This window comes from Pongo abelii, chromosome 8, assembly GCF_028885655.2.
Source record: "Pongo abelii isolate AG06213 chromosome 8, NHGRI_mPonAbe1-v2.0_pri, whole genome shotgun sequence".
NCBI lineage: Eukaryota > Metazoa > Chordata > Mammalia > Primates > Hominidae > Pongo > Pongo abelii.
In genome coordinates this window covers 85,005,400-85,026,718 of record NC_071993.2, presented here as the reverse complement: position 1 = coordinate 85,026,718, position 21,319 = coordinate 85,005,400, and the positions used below count along the sequence as shown (strand labels likewise).

Below are 21,319 nucleotides of genomic sequence, written 5' to 3'. Positions count from 1 at the left end.
TAGTAGTCAAAACTTTGATGATTATAATCAGGGACATGAATTCCAGCCACAGAATGTACAGCAGAGAGCCAAGGGCTGAGATTTTGGGAATGCCCACTATTGAATTGTAGAAGAAAAATAATGTTGTGTAAGTTCGAGTTCTTGGCTGAAAATAGCCAAGACTACCTTGATTTTAAACAAAAAACAAAAAACACCCACTACAACATATCGGAAAGATTTTAAGTGACTCAATCAGTGTTAAAGTTTGAGGAGCTAGATTGGGCAGAAAACAAAGGATGAAGCATAGCTATAATTCTGCACAGGAATAGTTACTATGGGTACCACCACTAGTGGCATTGTCAGTGGATACTCAGCCTTTCTCATTGACCCTTCTGCCACTAGAAACTCCTTCTATGCCTCTGGAATCTTAATAATTAAAATGGTGGGGTGATAATAATAATAATAATAATAATAAAAAGAAAAAAAAAGAAAGATGGATTATTCAATAAATGATGTTGGGATTACTGGATAGCCATCTAGAGAAAAAAATGTAATTGAAATGGATAAATGAATTTCTATTCCATACTATAAATTCCATACAGATAGTTTCAAACATTTAGTGAAACCATACAAGCACAAGGAAAACATGAATATACGTCTAAAAATATATATGCTTAGAATGCAGAAGATGCTCAGTTATGACACAAAACTCTAAAGCCGTAACAAGAAAGATTGATAAATTAGATTGCAGTAAAATAATTAAAGCACAAAAAGAAAAGATCCCTAAAATTTAAAGTAAAATGAAACAATGTATCTGTTTGGTGACATCATCACACAAAAAAGAAGTATTCCAAGTGATTTGAAAACACAGCAATTATACTGTACATCCCTAGTGACATGTACCCTACAGAAAAAGAGCTGAAAAAAAGAAACTTTAAAAACTGTTTACAGTAATAATTGTTGGCGGTTATGTTGGTGGTGTTATTTTGAGACTGTTATGTGTGTATTGTGGGATTTTATAAAACAAGCAAATAAGTAGTATCCTAATTCTGTCATTCCTGCTCCCTTTGAGAACCAGTCATGGGAGAAAGGAAATATGAATACAAGATGGTGTTAAATTAAAATCCTGTAGTACTGAATTTGAATTAGAAGTATTGGTGGAACTCATGATGAGTTTTCTACTTAAAAATAAAACAATGAAATGCCTACTTCTATCAAATGAAAAGGCTTAGAGACAAAGATCAACCCAATAGGAATTAGCATCCTTATTGCCGAGATAATGGTATTGAAATGCTATTTTCTGCCAAAAACAACCAGGAATTTTTGAAGAAATGGTTGATTCCAGGTCTAGACAGGGCAGATAACAAGGATATATACATAGAATATTCTAGATGGATACAGATAAACTGACAGTGATGAATGTTTGTAGAGAGGAGAATTGAGGGTTGGGTGTTGAGGTAAGTAGTACACTTTTCACATTACACTCCTTTGCCTTTTTTAATATTATGCATTGTCTTCAGAATGATAAAACAAAATCATTAAAAATTATGTGGAAAGTTAAATTCTTGCTCATTGTTATAGTCTGTGCCTGAAAGAGCATATTACTTGGGGATGGAGTTGACAGGATCTACCCACATAATGTGATGGCAAAACATTGTACTGTCATATGTTTTTTTAAATGATAGTTATTAACTTCTACATTGAATCTACAGGAAAGGTCATTGCCTTCTAATAGGTTATCACCTGAGTAGTAAAAGAAAAACATGCAGTTTAGTAGTTCAAAGTCAACTGAAACATTTGGATAATTTGTTATGAGACTTCATGAATCAAATGAATAATAACTAAAATTTATTTTATCAGATCATCAAGTGGTATTTTTAGAAACATAAAAGTAATGTCCTATTTCTGAAGTCAGGGAGTAGACTGGTTCCTTTACTTAAGCATTCATTTATTCAGTAAATATTTGCTATTTTTGACACAATGGAAATAATTGTGACAAGACGGCCATGACCCCTGTATTCATATGTATCTTACACTCTGGTGGGAAAAACAGATAACGATATAAATAAATAGATAAAAACACTTAGAAATTATGGAACTGCTGTAAATGAAATAAATAAGGAACTTATGGAGAATGTCAGTAGTAATGGGACAAATTTACTAGAATATGTGAATATTCTAGAAGGCTTCTCTCAGTAGTAGTAGTTAAGCTGAGGCTAAAGGGTGGAAGGAGTAGCCTTTTAAAAACTAGAGGTAAAGCATTATAAGACAGACAACCAGCCTTCATAGAAAAAAAAAACAGATTTTTGAAGGATTTTTAAAAGATCAATTAATCTGTATTAGTTGGTGAAGTCCAAAATTTATGGTTGCAGCATCTGGGCATTACGTTGATGCCATTTGCTGAAGTACAGAAATACTAGGTTAGAGGAAAAGTTTGGAAAGGAAAATCAAGAGTTCTATTTTAGATATTTTAAATTTGAAATATCTGCGAGACATCCAAGTAGGGGTGTTGAACACATTTCAAATTATGAAATATAAAATTGGAAGTTGTCAGCAAAAAAGATCATAGATTACTTATAAGGAAGAGAGAGGAATTTACAGTACATTAGCCACAAGGATCATATGGCTATTTAATTAAAATTACATAAAGTTTAAAATTTAATTCTCAGTCATGCTACCTATTTTCAAGTGCTCAGTAGATTCATGTGGCTAGTGGCACTCACTGAATTTCAGCACCTGTGAGAAACATTATTGTACAAAGTTCAGTGCTTGTTTAGAAAGACAGCACTGGTCAGGAAAGAGGTTATTGATCTAGATCCTGTTCAGTTTCTTTGTAACTCTTGGCTTCAGAGATAAGAACATTCCTTTCTTTTGGATATAGGGAGGATCCTCTGGAATGAGATTGTTATGACCTATTTCAGAGGAAAATTAGAGCATTTTTTCATGGACTGCTTCAGGGGAGTAAGGTGGGAGAAGATCAATATGACCTTCTTACTTCTGCTATTTCTTCCAGTGTCAAGGTGCCATACTTTAGGTAGCATGTTCTAAACCTCATCGGGAATAAAGGCAGAGGAGAGCTAGAAAGTATCCATTGGATTTGCTACTATGCACTTTATTGGTGATGGAGTGGTAGAGGTAGAAACTAGATTTGACTGGGTTTAAGAGTGCGTAGTAAGTGAAGAAATGGAGATAGCATTTGACAGATCTTTGGAGAAGCTTGGTTATGAAGGGAAGCAAAGAAATGGATTTTCTGAAGGGATATAGAAGTAAGGGCTTTATAAATTTACATATGTATGCATGCATATATATGTTGCTAAATTGTAATGTAAGCTTGAAAGCGCAAACTCTAGTCTCATTGATTCATCTTTGAATCTTCTTCCACTTAGACATTCAACAATAATGCATGTCTGTTGAACAAGTCAGTCAGACTTCTAACTATCTGAGAAAATAGTTTGTAATACTCACTTTATTTTACTATTCTTGGAGTGAGATACTAATCCCCCAAACTTATATTTTCACATATGGAGATCACTGCTTTTGCCTTTTGATAACCTTGAGGTGTTAAGTGATAGTATACTAGACTACCTTTTGCAAAAATATGTTATGTCCGGTATTTATTTTGCAGTAGAGACACTTTTTAGTCTTCAAGTGTAAAGGGAATTTGAAGTGGAGAAAAATGGTCTGATCTTTATATTTAAGAAGATAGACTTCAATGTGCTGATCAATTTTTTAAGCAGTGATATGAATACAAATACAGCCTCAATTTTAGAGAAAATATTACTATGCAATAGATCCTCTAGTGTTTAAAAGCATATTTGGTAAAAATGGGAATGAAATAAAATGACTAACTAATTTGTCAATAACAATTATTATGTATATATTTTAAGATGCAAATTTTTGAATTTCTAGTGCAGAAAAAATATACCTCTTCCTCATTTTTCTCTATAATATACAATTATAGTATTGTATTTCAAATAAAGATTTGCACTTGAAATGTTTTAGCTGCTTCTCTGTATTCTGATATCTCTTATATTCATATATTACCACTGTATATTGCATTTTTATATTTTTGCATAAATTTATTGTGTTTCACAATGAAAGGGCAAGTGTGGAGAAAATATATAAAATATATTTCATAATAAATTATACTTTATAAATTATTGCTCAATTCTAAAACTCAAATTTGGATAACTTTAATGTATTTATGATGATTCATAACCAAATGTAAGGAAAACTGAATGCAAATTACTTGCTACTAAGTAGATGTAATAGCCTTCTCTCAATCTTACCTTCTTTTTTGAGAAACAGTTCTTTTTAAGGATGCTCACCAGAAAAAAACACTTTGTCTTTCATATCCAGGGATTCAGGTACGCTGCCAGCATACACCTTGGACTAAGGTCAGATTTTTATACTCTATTCATTCATTGCTACTTTCCAGTTGACCATCCAAAGAAAAATTTCTAACATTAATAACATACGTTATACTTGACATCAGACCCAAACGTGCCAGTGGCATTGCTCGGAGTCATCCAAGTCCCTGAGCTAAGGATTTGGGGGTTCTAACTAGCTGTTTTTGGTTTTGAACATTTTGGGCCTGGATACTTATATTTTCTTCTTATAGACAGGGCTGGATCCAGGTTGTATAGTACCTGAAGTTTATACAACTTTGGATGCTATATTTGGGAAAAACAATACAAACTTTATGGATACAAAATCAAGTACTAGGAACAAGTACAAGTGATGGGTCCTTGAAGCTTAAGCTTCATTATCTTCCTGCTAAATTCACTCGTCCTGTTGTAAAAGGTAACATTCTCCTCATTTATAAGGTGAATTACTTGAGAACACATAAATTTTACTAATGTAAGTTATCTCTTTAGATCATAGAGCTCCAAAAGTGGGAGAGATATTTGATCCCAAAACCCTGTCAGATTCTAAAGTCTGTACAATGTAGAATGATAGGGTAGAATAGAAGAATCTGTGGCCTTTACATGTACTGATAGAGTGCCATAAGGGTTCTGAGAGAAGAGCTGTCTGTAGACCCCATAGTCATCAGGAAAGGCTTTTGGGAGGTGGGGCTTGAGATTACCTTTAAAGAATAGGTTAAAATAGGGCTGGATTAATATATTCATTTAAAAAACATTTTTTGAGTGATCTTGGTCTGATATAGTTTGAGGGACTCTCTTTAGAAAAAAGAATACATAATTATAAATATTGAGTGATCTTGGTCTGATATAGTTTGAGGGACTCTCTTTAGAAAAAAGAATACATAATTATAAATAAAAAATTATGTGTTGGGCCCTGAATATTAAGCTTCATTAATCTTATGATAACCCACCTCATATTACAATGTAGCAGTGTGGATTTTATGTGCACAATTTATTCTTTTTTATTTTTGTTTTATTTTATTTATTTTTTTCGAGACTGAGTCTCACTCTGTTACCCGGGCTGGAGAGCAGTGGCACAATCTCGGCTCACTGCAACCTCTGCCTCCTGGGTTTAAGCGTACACAATTTATTCTTTTTGGAGTGATGTGGAATCTGTCCTCAGCATATTATATGTTTGCTTTGAAATTAGCTGATGTTGGCCACACACAGAAAAATAATATTCTAGGTATTTTGAGAGACTTTTTGATGCCTCATAATCGTATTTGGATTGTCCTGCATATAGTCATAAAAATAAGAAAGTGCTATTTAAGTGATTAAGTAGGAAGCCAAAGAAGTAGAGTTAGGAATAAATTGCTGTAGTGTTTCTGCACATGGAAGATATTGTTTACATAGTTTGATATTTATATTCTGTGATATGGTATATAAAAATGAAGTACCCATCAATAAGTTTCCTATAATAAAAATGTCTGTAGTTACTCAGGTAGGAATAAATAAATTAAAATGAGGTTCACTGACTAGTCTCTATTTGCAGAGTTTCATGAAGCTGCTTTATTTCATACCCAAAAATGTTATATCAATAATAGCTTTTGTAAGTCACAACATTATGCTAATTGGATATATTTGTTGATAAAGTAAGAATTTATTTTTATTTTGAGATGAATAGTGATCACTTTTTGCAGAAAGAAGTTTTAGACTTGATAATTGATGTTATTTTATTTTATGCAAGTACCTTTATATATGTCAATTACGTGGATTTGCTTGTAGATGGAAAAATTTTCAAGATTACTCAGTACACTAGGTGAACAAGGATCATTATTAGAGAGAGAAAAAGGGAACAACTTTGAGTTGACATCAATAAGGACAGATACAATTTTCCCTAAGGCAGGTTTAGAATCATGTAGTAATTTCACTTCAAATGTATAATTTCCTCAGAGTTTCTAGTTAACTACATGGTATTAAACACAAAATACAGGTCCCCACTGAAGTCATGTAAAAATAACAAAGGGACAGGTACATGAAAAAGCAGACAAATAGAATCATGCAAACAACTTGTATTTGTTCTATAATAGTAAAGGAGCAGCAAAAGCAGTTCAAACCATAAGTTTAATGTAGCTTCTGTCTCCTTTCACACCATGTATTGTGCTGAATTGCTAATAACAAAGTGAATAGGTATGCCCCTTTTCCTATTTTATTTTTACTTACTCCTGGGTGTCTTTGTTGAGGATTTAATACTATAAAATGATAAAAAGATAGGCATAGTCAACTATTAAATAAATTAAAGTTGATCCATTCTGTTTTTTATCCTTTAAGTTTTTTCAAATCAAGAAAAATAAAACACCATGAAAATGAATGGGAGGTATTGACAAGTTCCCTCAATTTAAAAAGTTGGCAGTTGAGTTAAAGAGAAGCTGAGTGACACAGGTAAGCCTGTGTAACATGTCAGTGAGACATATTGGACCAGAAACCAAGCTTCTCTATTCCTACTCCACTAAACCATGGTGTCTCATTTTGTCTTCTTGCAGGGAAATATTACCAGAAAATAATTCTTGAATGTAAATATATATTTAATTTAATCATGAGGTAATAGAAAATACTGCTAACTAATAATAATAAATTCAAGAAGCTTAAGAAAATTGCACTTGAGAAAAAAGGTGCTAACCTTAAGTTTTCCTACATTGGGAATTAGAAGTGACTTTAGGAAAAATCTAATGCAGAGCAGTTCTATTATTTTACAAATACAGAACAATGAAGATTAGTTAAGTGATTTGCCCCCAAACAATACAAATAGTTCTAGAGCAACTATGGTAAGGCAGGTGTAGTACAGTGGTTAGGAACCTGTACTTGAATGCCAGGCCTCTTGGAATAAACTCTTCTCTTTTACATCAGTTATTTGACATTGGGCAAGTCATATAACCTCTTTGTACCTCATTTTCTTATCTGTTAAAATGGGGATGGTAGTAATTAGTAATTGATAAATATGATAACTAAAAAATTAAAAATTATTGTTAAACACTCAAATTACTGTCTAGCTGGCATAAATAAGTGCTTAATAAATGTTCCTATTACTAAACGGCTTTGATCCAATGCTGTATTTAAATCAATACTGTCTATTTTGGTTAACTAAGAAACCTTTTATGCCTTGATTTGCCCAGACTAGACTAGACTAAACTTGCCTGGACTAGACTCTAATGTCTAAAATTACCATCTAGTCTTTCTTTTTTTAATCATATAATTGTTTGATTTGTTCCATATTTCTGTTTAACTTTAGAAAAACTATGCTTTTTTGTGTCACCATCTGCTAAAGGCCTTTTCAACTTGATTTGCTGGATAGTTTTAATATTCTTTGACTAATGAGGCAAGTGAAAAACAAATTTACCTCATCTTTAAAACATGTTTAACAAAATGGCTGTATTTTATCATTGCCATTGCTGTTTTGGCTTTTATAAAGAACAATGACTAAAAATAACATTTTATTTACTGTTTTTTAGCCCATATACATATATTTTGAATAATTTAACTGCATAATAGGTACTCAGTGAGTTTCACTTTTTCATTTGCTACTTGTTTACTAGTGCTTCAGTTCACCTTTAGCGTCAATGATCACATCCATTTAAAATTGATTAGACAGTTTAACTTTGAATTTAACACTGGATATGGCTAAGAGAAATAAGTTTTTAAATAGGAGTGTGAAGCCTTAATTTTGTGCTGCTTCTCATGTCAGTGGAATCAGAATTTTGTGTTTCTTCTACGAACTGTGGAAATCTAGAGCTGTATTGTGAAGGATTAACACCACAGAGATAAACAAGTTTTCCTGGCTTCTCATAAAAGCTCAAAACTCTAAAATCCCTGAGGATTGTGAATTAACTGCATTTAGATTATTTCAGATATTAGTGTCTTGGGCTTCAGAGTCTGAAGTTCCAGGATGGTAATATTCCTTGCTATTGACCACATAGTTTGCCAGAGAGGAAAAGTTTTCATTAATATTTAGATGTCAGATTATTCCATATAGAACTATTTTGCTAATATTATGACAGTTAAATTTCCATGTCCTCTATTTCTAACTCCTAACCCTTGGAGTAATGAGAAGCTGTGAGAAAGTTTTAGTATCAGGAGGTTTCAGTACCCTTGCAGCTGGTTCAATAAATGTAGTCTCATCATTGGTGAAGAATAAAATAGTACCTCATAAAACTTCCTTGAAAAATGAACTGGAATGCCCTTAATAAAGAATTACTGTATATGGATTTCAAACAAGCCCAGGAACTATAATCACAGAATAATTAGAAATTTTAAGATCCAAAATCGGGGTGAAATACCATTTGGATACTATGATTATTGGGGAACTATGCTTTTTTAACCATCTTTATTAATGGGATTAAAAAACTGTAAAAAATGCAGGTAACTAGGAGGTGCTGTAAGTATAAATGTAAGAGAAATAATTCAGAAAGAGGGGCTTAAGGATTAGATACATAGAAAAGAGGTAATAAAAGCGAAATAGTCTTTAAAAATAAAAATGAGAGACCTGTGGAAAGAAATAATACACCAAGCAGGGTGGCAAGCTATAAGTTTAAGGGAGACCTTAAAGGCAGGAAATTAGATGTGATCTGCAAAGTGATTTAGTTAAAAGAAACAACAAAACAAAAAGGAGGAGAGCATATTTGAGAGAGAAGCATAAGGTAATTTAGAGATTATTTATACTAAAATATCATCACATCAAAATTAGGACATTATTACCTTTCTCAGTATGTATGGATTTACTCAAAAATACTTGAATATATCTGGACACTAATGAATGTCAGAAAAGTGGGGGGGGTTCAAAAGAAAAAAATTCATTAAAGATTACTAGGGGCACTGATGTTCTGGAGTGAGTTAGAAAAGTTATGCATTAATTAGACCAAAGGATAGAGTGAATTAATAATTGCATTTTATATTAGTGCATTGTTAAATCATATAACATTTATTGTCTACTACATGCCAGATGTATTAGATGTTTTATGTGGCTGCATAACTTCATTTCATACTCATTTACCCTATGAGGAAGCAGGCTTACAGGATTGTTAACATTTACCCAAGGTCAAACAACTCCATGTAGCATAGCTAGAATTCCAACCCATGTCTGTCTGACTCGTAGGCACTCTTAACCACTCTGTAACTAATCATTGTGTACTTATGTATGTGGGATATAGCTATCAACATAGGAAATTCATTGAGATATTAGCATAATGGAGGTATGTAATTTGTGATAAATGTTCAGAGATTTCCAAACAAATGCAGTTTACCTTACTGTAAATGAAACTTAAAAATTTGTACGGGCCTTTGGCTTAATTCAGAGATCTGCCCATGGGGTTCTATTACTTTGCTCTTTAACTTTGTTCGATCCTTCTTGGATCAGTCTTGCAATTCATGCTTGTCTTTTCCTAAAAAACATCTATGTTTTGCCCTCTTTTGAGTGCTATCTTAATATGCCAGCCTATTTCTACCTTTCTTGTGCAGGGTAGCATAATCTTTACTTTCCATTATACATCAGTCCCGCACCTTGTTGTCTGTTTATTTCAATACCTAAGATACTTATCCTCAGTTCCTAGCTACTTTAGTTCTGAAAGTTGGATGTCCATAATTGTAGTGGTCTTAAATATGTAAAACACATATGGATGGGAAACCACTGAATAATGTAAATAAATATGAATAATGACGATAAAATAAAAATAATAAAAATAACTGAGTTCAATGATATTAAAAACATAAGTCAGTTTAACTATTTTTTTTTTTTTGAGACAGGATCTCTGTCACCAAGGCTGGAGTTCAGTGGCATGATCATGGCTCACTGCAGCCTTGACCTCCCCAGGGTCAGGTGATCCTCCCACCTCAGCCTCCCAAGTAGCTGAGACTAGGGGTGCATGCCACCACGCCCAGCTAATTTTTGGATTTTTTGTAGAGACAGGGTCTCACTGTGTTGCCCAGGCTGGTCTTGAACTCCTAGGTTCAGGTGATCCTCCCACATCAGCCTCCTAAAGTGTTGGGATTATAGGCATGATCCACTGCACCCAGCCCAACTGCCCTTTTTTATGGATAAATAAACTAAGGCCCAGAGAGACTAAATGATGTGACTAAAAAGTAGGTAATTAAAGAAACATGCAAATCTATATTTTTCTTCCAAGTCCATGGACTTTTCCATTACTATATATCATGCTCTCTCCTAGTTTAGTTTATTGTTGGACTTCTAGTTTGAATATTGTGTTATATGGGTGAATGTTATGTTATATGGATAATAAATACTCAATGTATAATTTCATATGGTACTGGGTCTTAGACTTGTTTAATTAATTCATTAATTCCTAAAGTCTAAAGTTAAATTGAATGAGCTTCTAAGAAAAATGTATGTTAACCTACACCTTTGCTGATTTTGATGCCCATGGAGAAGCGTCTTACCCAGCCACAAGGGAGGCTGAGGTAGGAGGATCACTTGAGCCTGGAGGTTGAGGCTGCAGTGAGCCATGATTGTGCCTCTGCACTCTAGCCTGGGCAAGAGTGAGACCCTGTCTCGAGGAAACAAAACAAAACAAAACAAAACAGAAGAGCAATTGAATTATATACAAAAGGGTTTAAAATATCAGTTCTTGGAACTAGTGCCAAGTCATAGAGAAGTTTTCATTGGCCTTCTGTTAAATTAGACAAATACAGAAAATTTAGTCAGTTCTTCATAAAGCTGAATTTATTCACTTTAACACATTGTATTATTCTGAAATTAAATATTTCTACATTTGATGTTAAAATATAATTTTTAAAATTATGTTGTAATTATAATAGAATATGGTTTTCTTTTTGCTCTTCACAAAATCAAAACAATTCTCTTATTTTTGTTGAAATTTTGGTAGTCTGTTGAATGAAAAGATTGAGAATTATTGACTAGACCTCTAAAGCCATACTCAGAAAGAGGAGTATATAAATCTATAACATAAAAATAGTAACTCTGCTATTTACTCTTATCTACTAATATTATAATAAACTGCGTAAGAATAATCTGGTGAATGCTGCCGGAAATGTCAAGTTAAAAAACCAAAAAGGATGAAAAGTTTAAAAGTCTGATAAAAAACTTACTGTTCTTAATATATATTAAAGAATTTCCAAGTAAGATGGTACTTTGGGGCATAAGCATCAAACTATCCCCTCCATAAGACCTGGGCCAAAATGAATAAGAAATGAAAATAGAGGAAAACTCTTCTTAACAATAAAACTTATGTAAGGGTTCCATCAACATTATACTCCTTGAGTAATATGTGTCATATAATTTATCCATGGAATCCCATTGTAAAAGTTTGTATTCCTCCTCCTCCTCAGAAAACCACACAGTATTGCAGGAAAAATAGTAAAGAAGCTCTTGGAAGATCTGTGCTGTCACCCTGTGATTGGATAGAGTGAAGGATGGACAGCTAGCAACTTCACTTGGAATTTTCCTTGTTGCCATGGATTCATAATTATTGAAAGCAGATATGCTAGGGGCCACAGAAAGTGAAGCTCTATCTCCTGATGGTAATGAGGCTTACCTCTAAAGTGGTAAGACACTTCTCCATGGGAATCAGCAATTCAAGGGAAGAATTCAAACTTAGTTACAAATTGTAACTGGAGGAAAAAGTCAGACCAGACAGAATACTGGTAGTAGAAAGCCAGCTCCTGACTAGTAGATTAACCAAACCAAGAGAATAAACTAACATGAAGTTTCTTTGCTGTGATTCTTCATATCTCTAGTTCTTTTTTCTCTTCACAGACTTTAAAGTCTCTTAACTAGAAAAATGAAACTTATATAACTACCCCTTCAGATTAAAATCTAAGAGGAAAATTTTAATAGCATCCTCTTGTAGGAAAAGAGGAGATTTAAGTAGGATCCATCAATCCTATGCTAGACCTAAAAACAAGAAGTTTCTAGGTCTTCCCTATGATGAAAAAACAAAATTAGACCTACCTAAGAAAAAACAAAATGAGACCTACCTGTGAAACAATTCTACAGAGAAATAGGTGGAGGAAAATTTACCAATAAGAAGCAGAAAAATGACAATTCTGTGTTTTTTTAATAGTAAAACTAAATTTTGTAGATTCTGATTTGTGTTCTCAATAAAATTCAACATTGAGTTTAATGAGACAAAGATGAAAGATTAGTTAAGATAATGAACTAATATATAAAGAGACCTAATTGAGAACAGGAGAGAACATTAGAAAATTAATAATGTTATACTAATTTTAAAATTCCATTAGTAGCAAAGAGTGGAAGCCACACTGGAAGAAAATCAGAGAGATGGGAGAAACACTTAGAATTTTTCTTTCAGAATGTAAAGGAAAAGATACAGATGAAAATAAATGATGATATACATGGAGGACAGAAACAGATCCAATATACAGATACTGGTGGTTCCCAAAGAACCAAAATGAATAATCAAGCCTTTATTCATGTATCGGAACAGTATAAGCAAGAGACAAAAAGAAGTCCCCAGTGTTTAATTTCTTCCCACAGAACTGCACCAGGCAAGAGTCAGGTGGATGTAATGAAAATGGTCGTGGTGGTGGTGGTGGTGATGGTGGTGGTGGTAGTGGTGGAATCATTGCTAAGGAGGAGTTAGAGTAGAGAAAAGTGCCTCAGCCAATCCACCCTACCCCGCTTTAAGAAAGTGTTGGCGGAGGTGTCCTATAAGGAAGAGGTACCTGGGCTAGGGAATGCAGTTCATTTTTTAATAAAAATTTTAAAATTGCTCTAAAATCTTAAAGTATTTTACAGCATCAGAAATTTAGAGCCATCAGAAATTAAAAGTGAAAGTATTTCAGTTTCTTCATTTTACATATGGAAGGTTTGATAAGTATTTTTTTCACTCTTGATATTGAAGAAAAATAACTTCTAGTAAAAGATGGGATTTATACCTTCCAAATTACAGTAGAAAGAGATTTCAAAGAAAATACTGTCAATATAGTGAAAGACAGAAACTAAGGAAAAACAAGGAATGTAAAAAATAATATCTCATAGACAAGAAGCAGCAAATGTAATTTAAATACTCCTAATAAAAGGCAAAAATACTCAAATTTAGTCAAAATATAAAAGATGCACCTAAAAAGTTACTTTAAAAAGATTTAAAGCAAAAAGTGAAATAAGATGGAGAACTAACAATTATTCCACACACGTACAAATTAAAATAAAGCAGGATGCAAAAGTATTTCAAGATGTAATTAATATAGGTCTCAGTCTATTTTCTGTTAGTATAACTGAATAGCCAAGACTGGGTAATTCATTAAAAAAAGAAATTTACTTCTTGTAGTTCAGGAAGCTGAGAAGTCCAAGGTGGAAGGCCTCTACCTAGCTGGCTTCTGGTGAGGGTCGTGTGCTGTGTCACACAGCATGATAGAGAAGCAAGGCAAGCAAACATCCAAAGAAACATGCACTAGAGGCTGGGCTAACTTTATAACAACGCCCTTTCTCTGAAACTAGTCCCCTTTCTGCTAGGGTGAGAACTCACTCCCATGAGATGGCATTAATCTATTGATGAGAGCAGAGCCCCCATGATTCAAACACTTCCCACTAAGGCCTCACTTCCCAATGCTGCCACCTTGGGGACCAAGCCTCAACATGAGTTTTGATGGGGACAAACCATAGCAATATATTATACTTATTAAGTAAGGTAAACTGGTCATTTTTAATTTAAAAAGCTATAATCCCTAATGAAGACATAATTCTCAAGTACATATACCTCACACTATGGTATCAAGATATATAAAGCAAACATTTGAGACACATAAGGAGAAATTAGCTGAAACATAATGGTAGAAGAAAACCTCAAGAAGGCAAAAACGAAACAAGGGGAGTATCTGAATAGTTTTCCTTTTGTGAATCATGCCTTTAAGTCAGAACTCTTTGCTTAATCCTAGGTCCCAATGATTTTCTCCTTTTATTTTCCTAAAACATTTATTGCTTCATGTTTTACAGGTTCCGATCTATTTTGAGCTAACTTTTGTGTAAAATGGGAGGTTTAGGTCAAGATTCACTTTTTGCTCTTCTAAGATAAAATAAGATTTTAATTTTTGCCTATTGAGATATATATATATATATATGTTTTAAATAACAGTATATAGAATTGGTAAGGGTGCAAAAAATACGCACTCTAAAACTGTAATTGGGAATACAGATTGGTAAAAACCAATATGATTCAACATTTGCACTTCTTCGAATTTCTTCAAAGATAAAAAAATAGATATGCCCCCAAATGTACTTAGAATAGTGTTGATTAAAGTCTTATTGCAGGAAGACACTGGAAACAATCTAAATGGATGACTGATTAATAGAATAGAATACAAAAAGATTGCAATTATATGTAGCCATGTGAAAATGTGCGTGATAAATTATTAAATAAAAAATAGGTTACAAAACAATATGTAAATGTTATTAATAAAGCGATATTTGTTTTTTCCTAAAAGTTCCAACAATGTTCAATGTTACCACTAAGAGTATTTTTATTTTGAGAGTTTATTGTAAAGCAGAGAATAGTTTCGGTGTTTTGTTGTGGTTACTATTTTGAGTTTTATTACTATCTTAATTAGTTTTCCTTTCACTGAATTTTAAAGTATTACAATATTTCAAAGTTGTTTTTAATGAAGAGGAAAGCAGTTTTCCCTCAGCATACTGCATCTCTGACTTTGTAATGGAAGTTATTAAAACATATTTGTTTAAACACACATACACGTAATTACAATTATAAAATAGTCGTATCTATTTGTTAGAGGTTTTTTAATCACTAAAACTTTAGGAAGGAAATAAAACATGAGAAAGTTGCTCTTGACTGCTGCTTTTAAGGGAGGTGAACCTAACACCTACAATTTGCTTCTTAGAAAGATGGCTTAAGGCTGATTATTTAAACTAATTACCATCATTACCTTTGCAAACACTCTTTATTTCGATGGAGTCATTTAGGCCCTCTTAGCTACTGTAACTAAGATTTTAGATTGGCTTTTATTGTAGCACTCAAGGAAAGATATTATGTAGAAGAAAAATTATTCATTGTTTTCAAGGCAAAACTGGTGGGACTAAGGAGCAATGGTGCCCAGAATATGATCAAAACAAGGAAGAGTTCAATAAGTTAGATATGTTCTATTACAGTATTTGCCAGAGCACATCTGGTTTATTAAGAGACTATTTTAATTCTTATTTCAGATAAAACTGCTTTTTTGGATTAATCAAATTGGGGTATCCACTTCATGCAGTAATCTTGAAAGCCAAGTAACTTTTTTTACTGATTTATCTTTCATAGAGGTAAATACTTTACAAATCTCAGATTCTAAGGAATTTAGTTCAAATAAGAACTTTGATAGTTTGTCTCAGTATGAAGCTATTAAAAGAGAAATATTGTGTGGTTATATGTGTATATTGTATATTCACCAGGTAAATACACATGTATACATCTATAAAGAGATGAGAATTATTATGGTGAATGATTTCTATTGTGTAATATGGCCCTAAATTAGAATAATAATTGTAATTAGTAGTGTTTCTTTAAAATCGACTTTTTAATTCTTGAGAGAGAAGGGGAAAAAAAGAAAAAACATGGAAGTGTGAGTAATCTCTATTACGGAATAGATAATTTATAGAATATATTTTTAAAAGAAAAACCTCAGCCAAATTAAATTTAAAGTTTAATTGAGCAATGGATGATTCGTGAATCGGGCAGCCCCCAGAATCACAGCAGATTTAGAGAGTCTCCAGGGATGCCGTGTGGTCAGAACAAATTCATAGACAAAAAAAATAAATAAATAAAAGGAAGTGACATACAGAAATCAGAAGTGAGGTACAGAAACAACTGGATTGGTTACTGCTCGGCATTTGCGTTACTTGAACAGTTTGAACACTCAGCAGCGTGTGAGTGGTTGAAGTACGGCTGCTGGGACTGGCCAAGACTCAGCCATTGTTACAGGCGCATACTCTTAGTCAGGTTTTCAGTCTTGTTTACCTATTAAGTTAGGTTTCAGTTCGTCCACAAGGACTCAAATATAGAATTATGGAGTCCTTCTCAGGCCATATATAGTTTGCTTTAACAATATTGACAATAATTTACTGATACGTAGAAATTCATAAATTCACCATAACAACACTGGTTTTTATATGCATAGATTGAGGTATGTGATTTTGAAGGTAGGTGTAAAATGGGCTTATTATCCTTTTGTACACTTAAAATGTTTTAGTGAGTCTAAATCCTTTCAAGTTTCTCTCGATACAGAGCTTATGATATGTACTTATGCATCTTCCTAAATACATGGAATATGCTGGACACTGACCAATATTTAAAAATTGCTCTCTTTTTTTTTTTTTTTTTTTTTTGAGACAAGGTCTTACTCTGTCCCCCAGGCTGGAGTGCAGAGGCACAATCACAGCTCACTGTATCCTTGACCTCCTGGACTCAGGTGATTCTCCCACATCAGCCTCCCAGGTAGCTGGGACTACAGGAGTGTGCCACCACATCTGGCTAATTTTTTGCATTTCTTGTAGAAACAGTGTTTCGCCCTGTTGCCTAGGCTGGTCTCTAACTCTTGGGCTCAAGCAATCAGCCCGCCTCAGTCTCCCAAAGTGCTGGGATTACAGGCATGAGGCACTGAGCTGGCCAAAAATTGCTTTCTTGAAATGTTTACAAGTCACATTTGAACTAACTGAGAGTGAGGGATACATTTTAATGAAATTGTATCTTAAGCTTTGTACCTGTGAACCCAAAAGTATCTGACACAGGTGTTAATCAATTTAAAAAGTTTATTTTGCCAAAATTAATGATGCCCTGGTGACCTCAGGAGGTCCTGACAACATGTGCCCAGGGTAGTCAGGGTACAGCTTACTTTTATATATTTTATGGAGACATAATTCATCAAGCAATATATGTAATATTTACATTGGTTTCATCTGGAAGGGCAGATAAAACCATGGGGAGGCTTCCAGATCATAGGTAGATTTAAAATTTTTCTTATTGGCAATTGGTTGAAAGAGTTATCTGTAGAAAGAAATATCTGGATTACTAAGGGGTTGTGGAGACCAAAGTTTTATCATGCAGATGAAACCACCAAGTAACAGGCTTCAGAGAGAATAGATTATAAATGTTTCTTATCAGACTTGAGGTCACAGGCAGTAAAGGGTTAAATAAGAAAGCAGGAGATAAAGCACATTTTTAAAAAATATAAATACAATGGTAAACATTAGAAGAAAAACACAATTTTTTTCCTAAATACTAAAAGAAATGAGAGAAAAAGTAAACCAAAGAAAACCCACGTAGAGGAAGACACACAAGCACAACATAATGCACACAGTAATTGAAACATAAATATGAAACATTTGAGAACAAACATCAGTAATATTAGTAAATGTAGATAGGCCTAATTCACCTATTATAAGTAGAAAAATCATTTCTAAATTTGGCCATCAAGGAAAAAAATCCAACTATTTGCTCTATAAAAGAGAGACACCTAAAACGTGGTGATTCAGAAGGCTAAAAAAAGTCAAGGAGAGAAGCTATGCAAAGCAAACAGAAGTAATAAGAAAGCAGGAGTTGCCATCCTGATAACCAGACAAGAATTCCAGCCAAAAACACAAAGAAAGACACTTTGAAATGATAAAAGCCATAATTCACAGTGAAAGTACAGCACTTAATATTTATGAACCAAGTTATAAAGCACTCACATTTAAAAGCAGAAGCTATAGGAGATGGAAGGACACATGGTATTGAAGTATCATGGTGATAAAAGATTTAACACAGTACTTTCAGTCCAAGACAGATAAAATGGAGAAAAATGAGGAAAACATACTAAAGAATTTAATTGATAGATCTTATAAAGCTATCTCTATCTACATTTATACCTATATCTTTAATCCCTGATAGTAGAGAATGTACCACATATGGAACATTCACAAAAATAAATCAAATATTAATTCACAAAGCATCACTAAATTTCATAAAGTAGAACAATTACAGACAACACTTTGATCATATGCAGTAATAAACCTGGAAATTGATAGCAAAATAAAAAAAATTAAAATGTATCTCCACCTTGAGGGGAAAAAGTTCTATTAATAAAGTCTTGAGTGTAAGAGGAAACAAAACTGAAATTACAGAATTTCTTTTTTAAAAATTATGAAAACTCTATGTGTTAGAATCTAAGATATGCCTAAAGTACTGGTCAGAGAAAGAGGATAGGTTTAAACATTTATTACCAATGGGGGGCAAAAACACCGCATGTTCTCATTCATAGGTGGGAATTGAACAATGAGAACACTTGGACACAGGAAGGGGAACATCACACACTGGGGCCTGTTGTGGGGTGGGGGGAGCGGGGAGGGATAGCATCAGGAGATATACCTAATGTAAATGACGAGTTAATGGGTGCAGCACACCAACATGGCACATGTATACATATGTAACAAACCTGCATGTTGTGCACATGTACCCTAGAACTTAAAAGTATAAAAAAAAAAAGAAACACATGAAATAAATTCCTATTGTAAATACTAGGGAAAAACAACTATATAATTCCCCAATAAAACACCAGAATGGAAATAATAAAGATAAAAAAAGAAATTAAACGTCAGAAAATAGAAAAAAATCTAAACCTAACTAATAGAACAGGATTCTGTGTATATTTAAAAAAAAAAAGAAAAAAGCAATGGAAGTAAATGAAGGCCAGAAACAAATGGGATTTGTTACTAGTTAATGGGTTGGGACCTTCAACCGATTTTCCTCCTTTATCAGGGATTCAGGAAAAGAAAGAGATGACCTGGTCAAATTCCTTTGCAACATGCTAGTAACCAGACTTCTTTTTAAATACACTAATGAGACTTACTAGCAGAATGTTAATGAAGAGGCCTTATTTGTGAAATGCTTTTTAGATATACTTGGTCTTATTGTAAATAAGCCTGAAATTTATAGATTTTTGGAATATGGCTCACTGGAAAATGTATCAAAGCTATATAATTAAGGGGTATAAAAGAGATATAACTGAAATGGCTTCCATTGTGTGTTATTTTACACACACCATTTAGAACATTATATGTTAAATCTCAACAAGAGAGCATATTAATTGGGGACAGGAGAGAGTGTAAAGATTTGGGAGTTGCCGTTGCCTTGAGAGTCTCGGTCTTCTCCATGCATTGCCTATTTCTTGTGATTGCCTTCATCTTTTAAAGTATTAGTAAAATTTGGTACTGCATAATATTTCTGATACCCATAAGCCTGATTTGACCATCTAACTCTTAATGTTATCTCAGTTGTCTTCGGGGGCTGGGTGGAAACAGGCCTAGGAAGGTGATACTTCTCTTAAGTATTGCTTTTTGTGTAGTTTTTTGGAACCATATTAATTGCTTTTATATTCAAAGTAAAGCAGATAAACTACATTCCCTATGAATAACATAATCATATTGAAGGCAAAAAAATAGATTTTGTCATTATATTTTATTTTTGACTAATATTAGGAAACTTTCAGCCAGAAAAGTTGAAGGAATTGTATAGTCAACACTACTTTTTCAATTGACACTTTCTGATTTAATTTACATATATTCATCTACCCACCTAACTTATTTTGATCCATTTCAAAGTAGTAGACACCAAAAACTGCTTCAACATGCATGTTCTTAACTAAAGTTCAACACTTTTTAGGTAAAAATTACCTTTTAGTTTTTTAGGTAAAGTTTTCAAGTAATTTTTGAAAATAGTGTTTTGTCTATAAACTCTCAGACCAAAGACAAAAGGAATTGTAAGTAAATGTTGAACTAGTTAATAGGTTTTCCATAGTGGAATGAATCAGCAATTCAGTGTGTATGCTATATTGAGAAAATAAATAAATGTATTATAAATAATGAGAGCCAGGTTTCTCACTGTTTAAGTACCAGTTGAACATCTCTGATTTGAAAATCTAAAATCTGAAATGCTCCAAAATCCAAAACTTTTTGAGTGCTGACATGACACTCAAAGTAAATACTCATTGGAGCCTTTCATATTTTGGATTTCAGATTGGCATTCCTAAAAGTTCAAATATTCCAAACTCTGAACAAAAATTGAAATTTGTAACACTTCTGGTCCCAAGCATTTTGGATAAGGTATACTTAATCTGTGGTTGTAGAGATGGTAAAGAGGAAAACTGGAATGAACCCTGTGATGTTGGATTAGCATTGGACGTATCAGTATAAACCTATGGTGGTGTTATATGTAAGTGTAGAAATATAGATATGAGTATGCACACATATGCATGTATTTCCTATCTGTTGTAGCCATTGAGAGGCCCTAGAAGCAATGACACTCTAACAGTAATGAGCAAGCCTAATACTCAGGTCTTAGTCTCAAATGCCATCCTCTGCTAAAATGAGCCTTAGCTCCTTAGAGAAATGGCTGATTCCAAGGCTGGTGTATGAAACTATAAAATAAGCCGGGAACACCTTGTTAATGGAAGAAAGTAAGAAAATACTCAAATAATGACGGGCACATGCCAAAAGGAACCAGCTTGAAGGGCTTATATTGGCCAAATGTGAGACAAGTTAAGCAATGAAATAATAGTAACAGATTGTCTTAATTCATTTGTGCTGCTATATAAAAACATACCTAAAGCTGGGTAATTTATAAATCATAGGCATTTATTTCTGACAGTTCCAAAGGTTGGGAAGTCCACGGTCAAAATGTGAGCAGATTTTGTGTATGAGGGCTGCTCTGCTTCAAGATGGCACCATGCTGCTGCATCCTCTGGAGAAGGGGTGAACACTGTCTCCTTACATGGCAGAAGATGGAAGAGCAAAAGGGCTAACCTGTGTTTGAAGACTCTTTTATGAAGGCCTTAATCCCATTCACAAAGGAGGACCCCTCATGACCTAATTACTACCTAAAGACTCCACCTCTTAATGCTATTACATTGGGGATTAAGTTTCAACATGAATTTTGGAGGAGACACAAACATTCAAACCCACATTA

At 33.4% G+C, this 21,319-nt stretch overlaps 1 protein-coding gene across 4 annotated transcripts in view; it reads left to right on the top strand.

Moving 5' to 3' along the window:
• The window catches only part of PHYHIPL (phytanoyl-CoA 2-hydroxylase interacting protein like), an 83,758-nt gene that overhangs the window by 45,152 nt on the left and 17,287 nt on the right, over positions 1-21,319 (top strand). Inside the window, exon 1 of one of the 4 annotated variants that reach the window (XM_054522557.2) lies at positions 11,283-11,915. The exons of the other annotated variants lie outside the window; for them this stretch is intronic. The gene's annotated coding sequence lies outside the window, so the exon portion shown is untranslated. Of the gene's footprint in view, positions 1-11,282; positions 11,916-21,319 lie in introns of those variants that run through there. 4 annotated transcript variants of the gene reach the window in all.